Source organism: Pterocles gutturalis, unplaced genomic scaffold (genome assembly GCF_000699245.1).
Source record: "Pterocles gutturalis isolate BGI_N339 unplaced genomic scaffold, ASM69924v1 scaffold1845, whole genome shotgun sequence".
Lineage (NCBI taxonomy): Eukaryota > Metazoa > Chordata > Aves > Pterocliformes > Pteroclidae > Pterocles > Pterocles gutturalis.
Window position 1 is genome coordinate 64,993 of NW_010140403.1, and position 15,294 is coordinate 80,286.

Sequence of the window (15,294 nt, forward strand, 5' to 3'; positions counted from 1 at the left end):
GAGTCCAGGGGCACAATCCCTGCCCCAGTCCTGCTGGCCACACTATTGCTGATGCAGGCCAGGATGCCGTTGGCCTTCTTCACACGCTCACATACAGACGTGCTCTGCCCACACCACCATGAACATCTGGGAGGCTTTTAAACACCTGAGCAGCAAGCTCGCAGTCTTTTTGGTGTCTCCCCTTCCCTGCTCTGCTTGCAGGCAGAGACCAAATCTCACATTTGCTATTCAGTCACTTCTGTGCACAGGGAACTGGGAAATTATACTTCTTAAAACATGAAGGGGGGGGAAAAAAAAAAAAAAGACCACTGCATTCTCAGAGACTCTCACAAAGGACTAAAGAGCAGCAAAATGTAAACTAAAGGTTAACAAAGATGCTGATTTTCGCAGCATGTGGTTTTGCTCGCATCCCAAGTGGGCAGCACTTGCAGCCAAGGTCACTCACTCACACAGCCAAAGATCCTCTGCTACATGTGCTGCTTTCCTTCGCGCGTGTAAAACCAGAAACCAAAGTTCAACAGCAAAAAAGGCTGCACAAGGCTGCAAACAAATCCAACAGCATGAACAATTCTGCTGTTAAGGCAAAGAAAGATAACTGCTGCTGGGCAGCTGTACTGATAAGTCTCAGTTCTTCTCCAAAGCTGCCACAAGGCAGCTGCACCTTTTAGCCATATTTTAGAAAAGAATTAAGTTTACATTTCTAATAGTCTCAACATACTGACGTAATTAAAAACAACCTTCGCTGTTCTCACCCCCGCGTTGCCCAGCTGCATTGCAATGGATGGCTTTCGCAGGTTTGCTCCAGGTATAACAATATATCACGATAAACCTGACATCGATTAACCCGTTAGTTCTGGCTTTGCAGGCAATGCTGGAACTTGGGGTTTTGCCAAGGCCATATTAATGCAGGATTACATACTAAAAATAAGAGACAAAGCTAGCAGATTAATGGCCAAAGATGAGTTTAGATTACCAGTCTGAGCAGCAGCTCTGCACGTCATGTAGTTTGAGTATCAAGAGGTCTCCTGCAACACGACCCCATCCAGCAGCAGGAGCCACATACAGACTTAAGCCAGGACTCTGGGGTCAGCCAAGCAGAGCATTAAACACACACAACCACACCTGAAATGCGTTTGTGTCCAGCACCTGGACAGGAGGAAGGAATCAGGTCATGCCTGTTTTGTTATTCAGATTAGCTGTCTGAAAAGTTAGGAGAGGTTTGTACAAGCCGAGCTGATGGACAGTCCATAGCAGCTCGGGTTTACCACACACAAAAGCCATTTACATAAGTCTAAAGCCACTATGTACCTCAACAAAAGCCTTTTGACATATGTTGTGGTCTATCATACAAATACATATGCACAGTATAATCTTCACCTTGGATTCCTAGAGAGCCGCAGCGCGCATCTCTCATACCCTAGAACCAGGGGCAGATACGATACGGCAGCTCTGCTGCAGAAGAGCTGGGGCTGCTCGGGGTTTTGCCACGGCTCTTCAGTTAGCACGGCACCCTTTCCTGGGGCATGGGGGTTCTGCATCACCAGCATGTCCCTCGGCTGGGGTCACAAAGCTGCCCGTCACCCATCTTATCCCCTGCTCCATCGCATGCTGCGTCACTCCCAAACCTGGCTCTGCCAAAACAAGGCAGGTGAAGGGTCTCAGCTGTGAGGGCATCAGGCTATCTCACTCCAACACAGCCCTTTTCTGACACAGGAATAAGTCACACCAGTGCGAGCGTATCTATTCTGAGACTTCTGCACCTACCCTTGCCATGCTCTGCTACTTTAACTTGATTAAAACAAGCTCTACAGCACCGACAGCAATTATACGGTTGACTCCCTTCTAGTCACAAATGAAGCAGAGCCTCAAAAATTCCAAGAAAAAAAATCTGAAGATGATCGCTTGAGAAATTTGGGGCTGCTACAGCCCTTTCATCTCTTTACATCCAATTCAGTTTCTGCAAGCATGGAAGGACAGAGGAAAGCAGGTACGAGCAGCAGCTTCTCAGCACTCAAACTCCTCTCATACTTTCACAGCGAACTGCAAAGAAAAAACAGCTGGAATGAAACCTTTTCCCTTTCTCAGTATATATAGTACATATAACTATCTAAATATAAATTCTTGTATTATGTATTCTTGTTAATGCTTTAAAATAAATGTGAAGTAAGAGGAGACAGAAACAAAAGAAGGAAAAGCCTTCGGTTCAAGTTTTTTTTTTTTCTTTTTTTTTTTTTTTTGCCTTAGCAGATTGCTGTGAAAGTATGAATGGCATCTGAGCGCTGGGAGGCTAACGCTCATTAAAAAAGCCAACCCAGGCTTTTTTATACAAGAGCTGCAAATAGTCAAGGAAAAGATCCAAGTGTATTATCTGCCTATGCATCCCAAAAGAGGTAATTACCTCCCTGCAAGCCTCCCATGGCCCCACCAACACCTTTTTTTCCTCAGGCTGCCAGGCAGGAGCAGCACCACTGCCCACCCCTCACCTCCCCAGGCGGGCACAAGCTGTCCTCCGCTTTGAATCCAGGGCAAAGGAGATGTCCTCAGCGCCGGAACAACACGAAATCCACGACAGATTGCTAACAAGGACAGCATTTTGTTTAGGGGATGTATTTCTGAAGTTTGACCCTACTAAATTAAATTTCTCCAGGCATACAAGAAAGTTTTAAACCTACCGCTTGTGCTGTGGGTCTCCACGCCACCCAGTGCTAAAGCTTTTCTCCAAATTTCTTACCAAAACAGCAGCAGCAATGGAGAAGTAAAAAATATCCAACCTTGAAGGGTTAGGAAGCCACTCGGAGCAATGCTCAAGCAGGTCCGTATAGGTGAATGCAGTAACCTTTGTACCTCCACACCCCAAAGGTGCAGAGATTGCCAAAGCCATCCCATAACCGAGCCACATACAGCCTGGCAGTGGCATGCCGGTGCTTTCACCAAGTATCCACCCACATTGAATGAGGTCTTGCAGGAACTCGAGGACGGGGAGCACACACGCACAGAGGTGATGGTACAGGAGGAAGACAAAAAAACTCAAAATAAGTGAGAGAATTTGGAAATTTTCCTATAGCAATGTATCACTGAAGTTTTTCTGCAAGGATATATTGAATTCCTGGTATGAGTATCAACCTGGTTCATATTAGAATTTCTTTCCCCTACAAAAATAAATCAGAGATATTCTTCATATGAACACCATAAAAATTACTTTATCTGTACTTATTTTTAAATGTGTATTTAACAGATGAGAACAGAAGTCTTCTGCCAACAAAGACAGGTATTAACCCAGAAGAATCTATTTAGCTTCAAACTTCTTAACCATAGGAGATTTTACTGAAGTATGCGCCCGCAGTCCTTTACCCTCTTGCGAAAGGAACAAAGGAAGAGGAAATGACTAATCGAAGCAGCAGCGCATTAATATATTTTGGTATGTGGAAAGGGAAAATTGTAGCGGGTATTTTTAACATTCCCAAAAGGAGAAGGCACGGCCATATGTACGCCAGCCACCACAGAGGCTCAGCAGCTACCAGGAGGGGGGAAAAAAAAAAAAAGTGAAGCAGCTGCATCTCAGAGAGGAGTTCTGCGTTTTCCACTTCCCTCCCAACAGCATGAGCGCTGCTGGAAGCGCAGCACGAGCACGCCGCAGCCAAGTGCCATTTGTGAGCTGGCTGATCATGCCGCCTTTGCCTAACAACACGCCTGGAAAGAAGGCACGGCTGGGGCAAACAGCAATGCCTCAGTGATAACTGGTGTACTTTGATTCCAACTGTAGGAGAAACCCAGCCTGGAGAGGTGCTCTGGAGGGAAAAGGTGAGAGTTTCTTGGAGTACTGCCATGGGCAGGCACTCCTGGCAAGTCCCATCGCCACCAGCTCTGCTGAGCAAGGGATGCCCTCACCCACGGGCTGATAAGAGATGTAGAAGAATAAGAGACAGGGGAAGAGAAGTCTCTCCCTGCCCTGCATGGCATCCAGCAAGTCCCAGCTCACTACAACCCCATCCACATCTTCCCAAGCGTAATTCCCCGTAACTCCTCAAAGCTCTCCATCACTTATACATGCAAAGGGGCTGGGCTGCCAGCAAAACACTGCATCTTCAAAGCTCTCCTTGAAATTACTTTTCTACGGCACCTACACAAGCCAAGCTGCTGCTGGTGTCCCAGTACAACCAGATTTAGTGGCTGGGGTTTTATCTTGTGCTCCCCCCCATGGGAAGCTCTTTGGGGCAGCCACGTAACAAATTTACTCAGAGCAACAGTGTAGAAGCCTGAACTGTGATAAACCCAAAATTAAAGCTTTCAAACCCCTTCCTAAAAGAGATCAAAACCAGTCGATCTAGTAACAGCCTGCTCCAGTCATTTGTGCAGGGGGACGGCACAGCACAAAAGCATTGCTCGCTCAGTGAGAGAGGAGCTGGACTGCTGCCGGTCTGCCTGGCTGCAATTGTTCCCCCACTTCATAATTAAGGGCTCCAACTCACCCTTTTTCTAATGCCAAACCCCAAAAGACTCATTGTGACAAAAACATTTTAAATACTAAATGGGCAACTGCTGCTAAACCAACTGTAATCATTCCGATCCCCCTAGTTCCAGCACTGCTGAATGCAAAAGATACAGAGAAACTAATAATGTTCTTGCAGAGGGATTTGTCATCGGCCACCCTGTACACAGCCAGAAGCCTGAAGCTTAAGCAGGTCTTTACCCTGGTATTGCAAAATGACAATCCTGAGCATTCCATCAACAAGATTTTCCCATTATTTCTGTTCAGTCTGCTGTTTGACACAACTATACAAAGCAATTGGACCACAGACAAAAAAAAAAAGTGCTTCGTTAACCTCCCCGTGACTCAACGATCCTATTGTTAAACAGTAGAAGCCAACAGTAGATGGATGTTCTCCTCTATTTGAATTCCTATAGGAAAATGAGGCTGACCTGCCTTGGAAACAAACTGCAAGTTAAAGAAGATTTGTTAACTCACTGAGGGAAATCAAAACTCTTAAGTGATTGCGAATCTTATCAGATCTAGATGCTTTCATGTGGTTTCTTCTAACTACCTGGAGCTTTAAGATACTATTCATTACACAGGCTATTTCTAAGCAGTTGAGTGATTTCAGTTTTCTCTAAAGGGAAAGAAAGTGTGATTGCTGCATCAAAACTACTGCAAATGTGGCACAGACCCAGCTAAATGAGAGCATCAGAAAGTAGCATTTGAAACAAGACTGCTGTACCCCAAGTCTTGGTAATTCTTCAGCTGTAAAGGGAGATGAAATCAACAGGCAAGATTTTTCTCCCTTCTCACTCCACACAGTATTGTGGAAAAAAAAAAAGTAGAAAAAAGTATCCATCTGTTAAACAATCAAAGTCCACTGAGTGGTAATAAATTTTCAGATACGCCAAGAGTTTAAAACTCAGAGACAGTGAGTTAGCTCTCAACCCCGAGATTTTAACAGAGCATCTTTTCAGTTCAGGCTAGGCAGTAAGAGGAATGCAGACTCAACATAAAGAAGTCAGAGTTCCTCCGAGTTGGCAGAGGCATCATAAATACAGTTATCACCAACGCGCACAGCACAACTACCAAAGCAGGACTTCAGAAGTACAAGCACCACGAGCCTCCTCGGGCTGGAATCCCCTCCTCTTCACCCTGCCCAGCTGGTTAAGCATTTCACCAGTGTGCCTAGTCTTGCTTTTAATGCTGTATACCCACAGTCATCGTTCAGAAAGACACAAAAACATCAGAAAATCCAAACAGCCAGGCTTTAGCAAGCATTACTTGCTACCCTTGCTTCCCCCATGCACGTAAAGCTGTGCTGCTGTGAACTACACCCAAGTGAGCAGGGGCTGTACCCAGCGGATTGGCTTCCTCCAGCTCCTACATTGCAGGGAGGACAACGCTGGCATGGGAACAAGCGGGTAGGAATGGGCCACAAATGCATTTTTGACTGCAAGTCGGAAAAATGCTCACAATCATCAATCCAACAAGGTGCTCAGTGCTCTGGATCTGCAGCCTCCGTATAGAGCACAGCTGCTGTATTTTATTTCACCTGGCCATGCAGCAGAACACCCCCACTCACCACTCCTGCCATGCAGCTACAGAGGTGAAGCAGAGCCCTAGGACTGCAGCGAGTGTGTCTTAACTGATGCAAGAGGCCTCTTCCACCCTTTTGCTAGCAGCAATCAATAAATTTAAATCCCTTAATCACACTAGGAACGACACCTGCAAAAGAGGGTTGAATTTTAGCATGACTACACATTAAATTTAAAATCAACTGCCAGATTAAAACATTCTTCGTACTGTGTTTATAAAACCCTTCAAACACAGGGAATGTGTACAGGTACATTCAGGTTGAATTTGGACCACAGATGATGGGCTGCCTACTACACTGGTATTTTGACTTTCTGCTCCAGCACAAATGTGCACCAGTCAAAGGCTGAACAAAGTCCCATTGCCAAGACTTCCACAGAAGATATGAGTTAGTTTGACTGCTTCATAGCAAAGCTGTCCTTCAACATTTATCCTAAAGTACGGTTATCATACAGGCATAAAGATAGCACGTCTATATCCAAGCTAGATCCCTTACGCTGCAGAACATGGTGCTGTTGATACTCACAGAAATAAAGTTTCTAAAGGGTTAAGGAACAAGAGAGGCTTTAAAAATAATCCCTATAGCATTGGCACCGTAGGCATTGCCCCAGCATACACCAAAGTGTAAACTGCATTATGACCTGGAACTTTAAACTCAGTTTAAAAGCACAACATTAAGTTTAAGAAACTGCTGCTGAACTGGGTCATTTCCCTACTGAGCCAGGTGAAGTGTTACGGTCCCTCTCCACTCTCCTTCAAGACCCTGCATGTAGCCCATTTCTCACCTCATCAACAATCCAAAACACCCCCTGCACCACGACAGGGACCTCACTGGCAATAGCTCCATCAAGATAGGGTCCTTTCAGCCTCCACACTGAGGAGTAGCACCACAATTTCCATAATAAACCTTCTTTTCACCTTGTTAACCTCTCTGTGCTTCATTTAACAGTCTGCTGAAGGTTCTCACACCTAAAGAAATTACACAGTGTCATCCTCATCTCAGTGCACAGACCCTTCAGGATCCAGGCAGGCAGCTTAGGAAGGTGTGACACACCCAGGAACCAGTGCACTATTTCAGCAGGCTCCAAGGCAGTATTTGCATCTTGTCCTAAACACCCAGAGTAGGGTACTAAGCTCCCCTGCAGCATCAGGCTCCAGCTCCTCCTCAGCATTGCTTAACACACCTGAATTACACCTGGGCCAGGCTGTGAAGGGGCTTTCTTCTACCACTTTCCTCACGTTGCTCTTCGATTCCCCAGGTGAGCGATGCTGAGGCTTGCTAAAGTCTCTCAGAGAAGCAGCAGCCCAGCAGACCCTGCAACACTCGTTGGCCAAATTGGTCCCAGTTGCACAATCCAGTTCAGTGCATAACCCCACACAGTGTAATGCTGGGAGTTGGGCGGCAACACACAAGAACCCTCCAGAAGATGTGTTCAAAGTGCATCATCTCTAGGGGTTTCCTGGTTTTCTCCACTTTTGACCATAAGGATCAAGCTTGCAAGAGTTTCACAAAAGGACTTCAAATATGCATTTCACCATTTTCAGAATTTTGAGCTCAAGTCAGTAATCCAATATCCCAGAGCTCTCCCCTGAGAACAGCCTCATAACACACACACACACCCACCCCAGCACACTCAGCTCTATGGATCAACACAGTACTGATCTGAACTTGAGAACATGCCAGGTTGTTAAAAAGGCCTAAAAACGCTCAGCAATAGAAATGCAGAGTAATTCAGGTCATTTCTCTCATGCTTCTGAGTTCTCACTCCCCATGCTCTGCTGTCCCACAATCTGTTCTTCCTTTGGCATGCAAGGACTGAACAAACTTTTCACCGTGACCACACAGATCTAAACTTACTTGCCTCCAACTTTGTCACACCTCAAACTATTGCTCCAGTAGCCTGTAATGGGAAGCAGGGATTAAGAAATCTACTTACAAACAGGTACACCAGACCTGAAGCCAAGAAATTCTTCTTTTGGCATGCAAACACGGACAAAAAGTTGAAACTGGGAGATTAAAGGTGGGGGGCTGCAAAGGCAGGCTTGTAATAGAAACATCTGACCAAGAATTTTCACAGGCCTTTAAAACCTGAAACCTAACCCTTTCGCCAGCACTTTTCACACGCCTCCTCTGACTGCAGACCATGTTACGCAAGTCGTAATTGTGCCTCAGCAACCCTCCCTCCCACCCACGGCGTTCCACACCTCACCAAATCCATGTGCTAAAGTACACGGAGGTGGAGAAGAAGTGAACCTGTTCCTCCCACAACTGGCCGGGTGTACTGCCACCTGTGCAGAGAAAGCCCAGCTTTGGTGTGCATCTTGAACTAGGCTCCAACCCATTAAAAGCTACTTAAAAAAAACCCTGTTTTTACAGACACACATGCATACTAAGCTGTAAAGAGGTTTACTAAATTTAGCACGCAACCCAATCCTGGAGGTAGCATAGCACAGGCTGTAGACATGGAAGTGACCCTAGGCAAAGGTTAACAAGGGAGAATGGTTGGTGTCCCAGTTGAATGGCCGTGGGAAAGCCCAGGGAACCCAGTAAAATCCTAACACGACCTCCATAAATCCTCCCTGCAGCTTGGTGGTTGCCAAGGTTTTGAGATGCTACCTCTGCCTCTCTTCTGGACAATGCTTGTCATTGTCCGTGCTAGGACAGGCTTGGCAAGGACAGCTCTGCAAACACAAGGGCAGGCAGCTCCTTCTTGGTCAGAGCTTGAACTTGGAGAAGGGAGGCTTTGATGGACCTCCACCACCAGTGCTGTAAATACAAAACAAGGCAGCGTAAAGAGAAAAAGCAGCACAGCCCTTTGTCAGTCCATCACAGCTGAAGCCACACACACTGCCAACAGGTATTTACACAAACAAAGGTCAGTAGGTGTGGCATGGGATACAGCATTCACCCATACACTCCATTTTCTGCCAGCTTCCCAGCACCACACCCCACTGAGAACTGCAGACGCTGCCTGGTCCAAGAGAAGGACGGGACGGAGTCTCCCCAGAGGACAGCAAGCATAAAGAGGCAGAAAAGTTCCCGCCTAGCCCCAGGGGAAAGGGCCCTTCCTGGCACAGCACCCCGAAACTCAGATCACTTCCCAGATCTGAAAATGCCTTGTCAAAGATCCAGTGGGCATGATCGGCTGTAGCCACGGTGCTGCTCTCGGGTATACCTGGAGCTGAAACGGAGAAGGGCAGAAGAGATGCTGCCACGGGTTTCAGGTACCTGTTCATAGGTCCATGCATAGCAAGAAAAAGGCAATTCCTACAAGAAAGTGAAACTGGGATGCCCCCATGCAACATAAGCAATGACTTAACGGACAAAACAGCGCAGCCTTTCAAACCAGTTTGGGAGGCAAGAAGAAACATCACCTTCTGGGACAAAGCCTGGCATCCCATCGATGCTGCAGCACAGACCCTGAAAGGAAGACACCCGCAAGAACAGCTCCAGTCACCACAGAAGAGTCGTCTCCCACTCACCCACCAACTAACTGCCAGCCCTGGGGGCCAGGTCACAAACGGGACCAAGAGAACAGTCTGTTGGTGACGTCTTGGCATCTTCCAAGTGCAGGTGCTTGGCCTCAGCTTTCCCTCCTGTTAAATGGGAGGGTAAGCACCATCCACGTGCACCAGGGCAGGTGGGCAACAGTGTACGAGAGTCTGGCAGCAGCGCAGGGCAGATGCCTGGCAGAGAAATATCCACGTGAGCAGAACACAAGTCAGCGGATTTAAGCACTCCTGCCACCCAGCACCCCCACCAGAGGCTCAGGAACCATTCACTTCTTCCAATAAATTGGGTTTTTTTTCTTTGTACTCACCGAGCATGGATTTCTAAACTTAAAACCCCACAGCAAATAGGCTGAGGGAAAAAAAGTAATCATAGCCAGTGGTCAGATTAAAGCAGTAATAACAAAATTATCAGCGGACTGATATTATAGGCTCTCTTATCAGCCAGTCACAATCTGGCCCAATCCTGGCACACTCCCCAAAGACCTGCACCTTGTGCAATAGCTTAGTCATCATCTTCCTTGATGGCTACGCAAGATTATGCAATAGATTATGAGTCCACTCACATTTTCCCATGAAAATTTTCGCCTCCACCCTCCTACAAGCAGGACGGGAGCAGAGTGCTGCAGAGCCGAGGAGCAGGCAGCTTGCCCTCACGCAGGGGTGCAGATAGCGCTTTTATCTCCTGGACTGAACAACTTCCTTCCTGTGTGGTTGCAGGCAGACAAAAGACACCTTTTCACATCACCAACAGGAACGAGATGTACTAAAATTTGTCACATCCCTGAAATAAAATACCCTGCTTACCATTTTCGGTCCATAAAGCAGAATGAAGCCAGCTTTCTGCTACAAGAAACACCTGAGGGGGTCGGATTTGGAAGCAAAAGAATAAGGAGCCCAAAATAACACAGGTTGAGTTTATATTGCTCTGGCAGGTGACACAGCTAAACGAAAGATGATAACGCTGGACCGAGGTACTTCCCCTCAGCAGAATGAGAGCTGGATTGTTTTTGGAACCGCCATGAATCACGGGCATAAATATACCAGGCTTTAAAAGCCTTCGACACCCACCTAATTCTGAACTCATGCTTTATTTTCCCTGGGTCATTCAACACATGCTCGACAAGCTGGACACCAGGCAGGCAGGCTGAGAAGGCTGGATATTCAATTAATACATGCAGTCTGAAAATGAGAACTTGTGTTTTGCTGGACAACATCAACACACCTCTTCTGAGATGGAAAAAAGCCCTCCCCGATGCTCAATTAGTCATTCAACTACAACTGGAAGGAAACCAGGAGTTTTGCTCCATTTCCTCAACTTTACAGCATAAAAGGGCTTAAAGACATTTCCTGCAGCAAGGGAGCTGTTAGCGATGTACCGGCTGTTCTCGAGCAGAGCAGTGATTTGCAGGATTGCCTGGCTACAAACAGATCCAGCCAGGGCAGTGGAGGTAGCGGGATCAGCCAGGAGGGAGGGTGCCCAGCAGGAAAAAGCAAAAACCTGCAAGAAGTGCTGCTTTCCATACTTTACTACCACTGAAAATCCTGCACACCTGACCGCGACAGCAGCAGGGAGCTGATAACGCTAGCAGAGGACCACGCTATTTATAATAGGAACTATTAGTGCAAGAAAATGAGTAGGTTGCTCACATTACTAATTTACAGACACTTTCTCCAAGTTACAACGCAGCCTCAATGATCTACAAGCAGAGATGAGGTCTCCTTTGAAAAAGAAAAAAAAAGTTATTCTTTAAATAAGTCTTCTGGGGAAGAAAAGGGGAAGGAACTTCATCTGCTTCTCTTCAGTAACAGGAATTCAGAGCTGTGAATTTTGATAAGCAGGGTAGCCACAAAACTAACAAAACCCAAGAACGTGGCAGAAAACAAGGAGGAGAGCTGTACAAAAGTAACTACTTTACTTCTGATTAACCCACAAACCTCAGAGTTCCTGTCCCTGCTCTCCCTTCCAACCCCCACACATCGCACAGCAGAATTCAAGGCTTGAAGCTCCTAAACTACTTCTTTGCATCATACAGTTGCAAGAAGAGGAGACAATATTCTTTGTGTTAGTAGGAGAAGCAGCTTTCCAGAGGTTTTCATATGCATATGCACAACAGAAACCATTTCTTTTTCCTCTGTTTTCCACAGTATCCAAGAGACTTACTTTAAAAAAAAAAAAAAAAAAAAAAATCACTGTTAGTTAAATGGGAAGCATTAAAAAGGATCATGAGATTTGCATTCTTTAGCACCTCAGATTTATTACGACTTCCCCTTCCAACTCCCCACCAAGCTTTAATTAGAGAATTTGAGTGGATTTTGGCATTTCTTATACCAAGACACTGGAGCATCAAGGCCGACAAGATGGCAAGGCAGCAGAATCTATGCATTCCCAGGAGATTTCCGTTTAATTTTGTATGGATAGATACCGCACCAAGCCTGCGCTCTGCCCAGTACCTATATTTAGGGCTTAAGTTGACCTGACAGTGCCCCTATAAGCTCATTTATTAAGATTCACTTATTCATTCTAATATAATCTAATTAGACTGCAGCAGCCCTGCACACAGGCAAGGTGATGACCAAGTGAGGATGAGTTCAAACACAGGGAACCTGCCCCAGATACTACCTTAGTTCTCATGCGGGGGGGGGGGGGGGCCCACACACACACACCTTGCAGAGGAATGGCAGGAATTGCAGATGCCTGTGTACTGTCTCCCTGCTCGGAGCAGCACCTGGATCCACTCTGCTTCTCCCTGCCGCCAGCTAAAGACCAACCCTTCAATCGGAAGAAGAAGCAGAGTCCATATCGATGAGGGCTGCTGCTCCTGCTCTAAATTCATTGGGAAATAACAGCCACCATTAAGTGCCATGGGGGCAAAAAAGCAGGAATCTGAGTCTCCCAGGCACAGATGTGCTCCCAAACTAGAGACCACAGGCATCAGCCTGGAAAAAGCACCCACCAACAAGTCCACATCGTAAGAAATTACTTTAAAGGCTCCATTCTGGCAAGAAATGGGAAGTTTTCAAATCTCAGAAGTACCCCCTCTGCTGTAACCAGCTGTGGTTCAGGCATGTGAACAGGAAGCAGCTTTTAAATTTCTGAAAACAAAAATAAACACTATTTTTTTTAACAGGCATCATGTGTTTTATTTGCTTGGACATCTTGTATAAGGATGAGAAGAGAAACAGATTCCTAAGAGTCATGACTGGTAATTCTCCAATCTATCATCTCCGTAGTTTATGCACAGTCATTAACAAGAAGCGATTTGTCTGGGACAGATATAGCCCAGCAAATACTCCCTGTCTTGTTAGCCTAAAACAATCACCCGAGGAATGTCAAAAAGTTTGAGAGCTTAGTGCAGCAAGGAGGCCCCCCAAAAATATTCATTTTTTTTTTAATAGTCCAATCCTTTGCCAACACAGAGCAGGAAGCTTAAGAGCTAAACACAGATGTATAAAATTCCCTTTATATTAAAAAATATTTTGATGGGTAAAGGCAAATGGTTTTTGCTGACAAGGAAGTCCTGAGAATATTAATAAGAGAACAACAGGAGGAGACTTGAAGACTTTGATTTGTTTAACCTGTCAAAACAAGTGGTCAAGAGGGGATCCGACTACTCCCTCTAATTACATCAGGAAGGGGAAACAACCCTTTAAACCAAATGGCAACACTAGAACTAAAACAAATTATAGGAAGAGGCCATAAACACTGTGAGGATAGAAATTCTGAGACTTGGAAGAGGCTCTCTCCCATGCAGAACTAGAATTCCCCTCCTCCTGCCACTCATCTTCTGCTTCTTCCCCACCCCTCCAGGACGGCACAGGGGTTATTCACGCTATTTACTCAGGCACGTAACTGGGGTACGATCAGGGAACTAAACTTGGGAGCTGAAGCTCTCGAGGAGTCAAAGGCGAGAAGTGGGTGTCTTGGCAGCAGCAGAGGAAGGGATTAGGAGCAACCAAGTTCGATGCTTAAAATAAAACATATGTCCTCTCCCCCATGCCCTTATGCTTAAGGGTCTCGGCCAAAAACATACTTAACCTATACCCATCACCTCTGAAATTCATGGGGAGTTGGTTTCTGAGGGATTTTGTTAACCCTGGGCTTACAGTACCAATGATCAGACACTTTTGAGCCATAACCATCTAATCTCCAAACTTAAGCAAGGATGATGCAAATGAAAGGTGCTCCATGGCTAACCAAACACCACCAGAGTTTTACACAGGCTTGAGCAAGTCTTTCCCTTTTCTTCCAGGAGTTTCATAAACAAAGTGGTTAGCAGGTTAAGTTATCTGTAATAGGGGTTTCATGACAGTGGGGGATAAAGCATCAAATTAAAAACCAATTATGTTCTTCATATCCTACTGCTGCTACTTCTGAGAGCAGAAAGCAGCTTCCTGAGACTGGCTAGATAAAGAGAGGTAGAAAAAAAACCCACAGTATTTGGTAATAACTAACAGAGAATTAGTGTTTCTATCCAAACCCCAACCTTTCCCCGCTGCAGTTACACACAAAAGTTATTTTAATCACAGTACACAGAAAGCAGCATCAGCATATGAGGCAAGAGAAAAAATATGTGGTAAAGCGAGTTGCATGGCCTGTTCACGGACAGAAATTACACTGCAGTTATAGGGAAGAGGTCCGCGAGGCAGAGAAACGCTTCCAGCCCAAACCAAACAGAAGGACGTTAGCAATCCACCCAGAGAACAGGCAAGAAAAATATTTGAAAGAAGGTGGGACATGGGAACTAAATCCCCTTTTGACTTTTGCAGCAATCAATTCAGACTTTCCAGCGGGGGATTTTTGCCTTGTCATATGCAAAGAGATGTTAAATAGAACTCGTCAGTTATGTCTACTGAATACTGTGTGTGTGCTGTTGGACAGAGGCAGCAATAGAAACACTAAAGAAAAAATAAATTTGAAACAGAAAAGAACTACAGCAGCGTATCAGCTCAGCTCCTCTTCCACAATTCACTTCCACAATGCAAGAAAATTATCTTATTCCAGGTTTTTTTAAAAAAGTGATCTCAAACCAGATAGCAAAGCCTTTGGGAAAAAAAGGTTATAAACCGACAAGCCTAAGGGACGCAGGTGTACGGACATCACCAGAAGGCAGCATTCAGCATTGCCTAATGCAGAAAAGACGCTATGCCACGCTATTCTTAATAACCACCTGCTTAATTAAAATACTTAATCAATAGAAATTAGTTGGGTACAAATGACAGAGCTCTGACACCTCAACTTCTACACCCCAATAGGCTGCACACTAGAGGAAGGGTTCCAGCGAGGGAGTAAGCTGTGAGTAGAGGAGGAGGAGAGGCATGGGGGGTATTAACACCTCCAGGGCTCACACAGCTGCATGCAACCCATGCCCCTGCTCTACCAAAAGGGCACGGGCAATTTTAAAAAAGAAAATACCCCTGACAAACACAACCTATAAAGACAAGAACAACCCAATGTATGTTACACTACACCCCTACAGGAACACAAAACGGGACAGATTATTTTAACCAGCCCCGCGCAATGCTTCAATGAAGTTCTCAAGGCCACCTGGGCAGTGCAGCATTCGCTTCGTGGCTGATATTTATCCCAGGGGGCTGGAAGCCATGGGAAATCCTTATAAACCAGATTTCGGAGAATATTTCTGCCCTTCACAGGTCCGTACCTCTGGCAGCAGGCAGGTAACAACACAACCCGACGGAAACCCACCCGTACA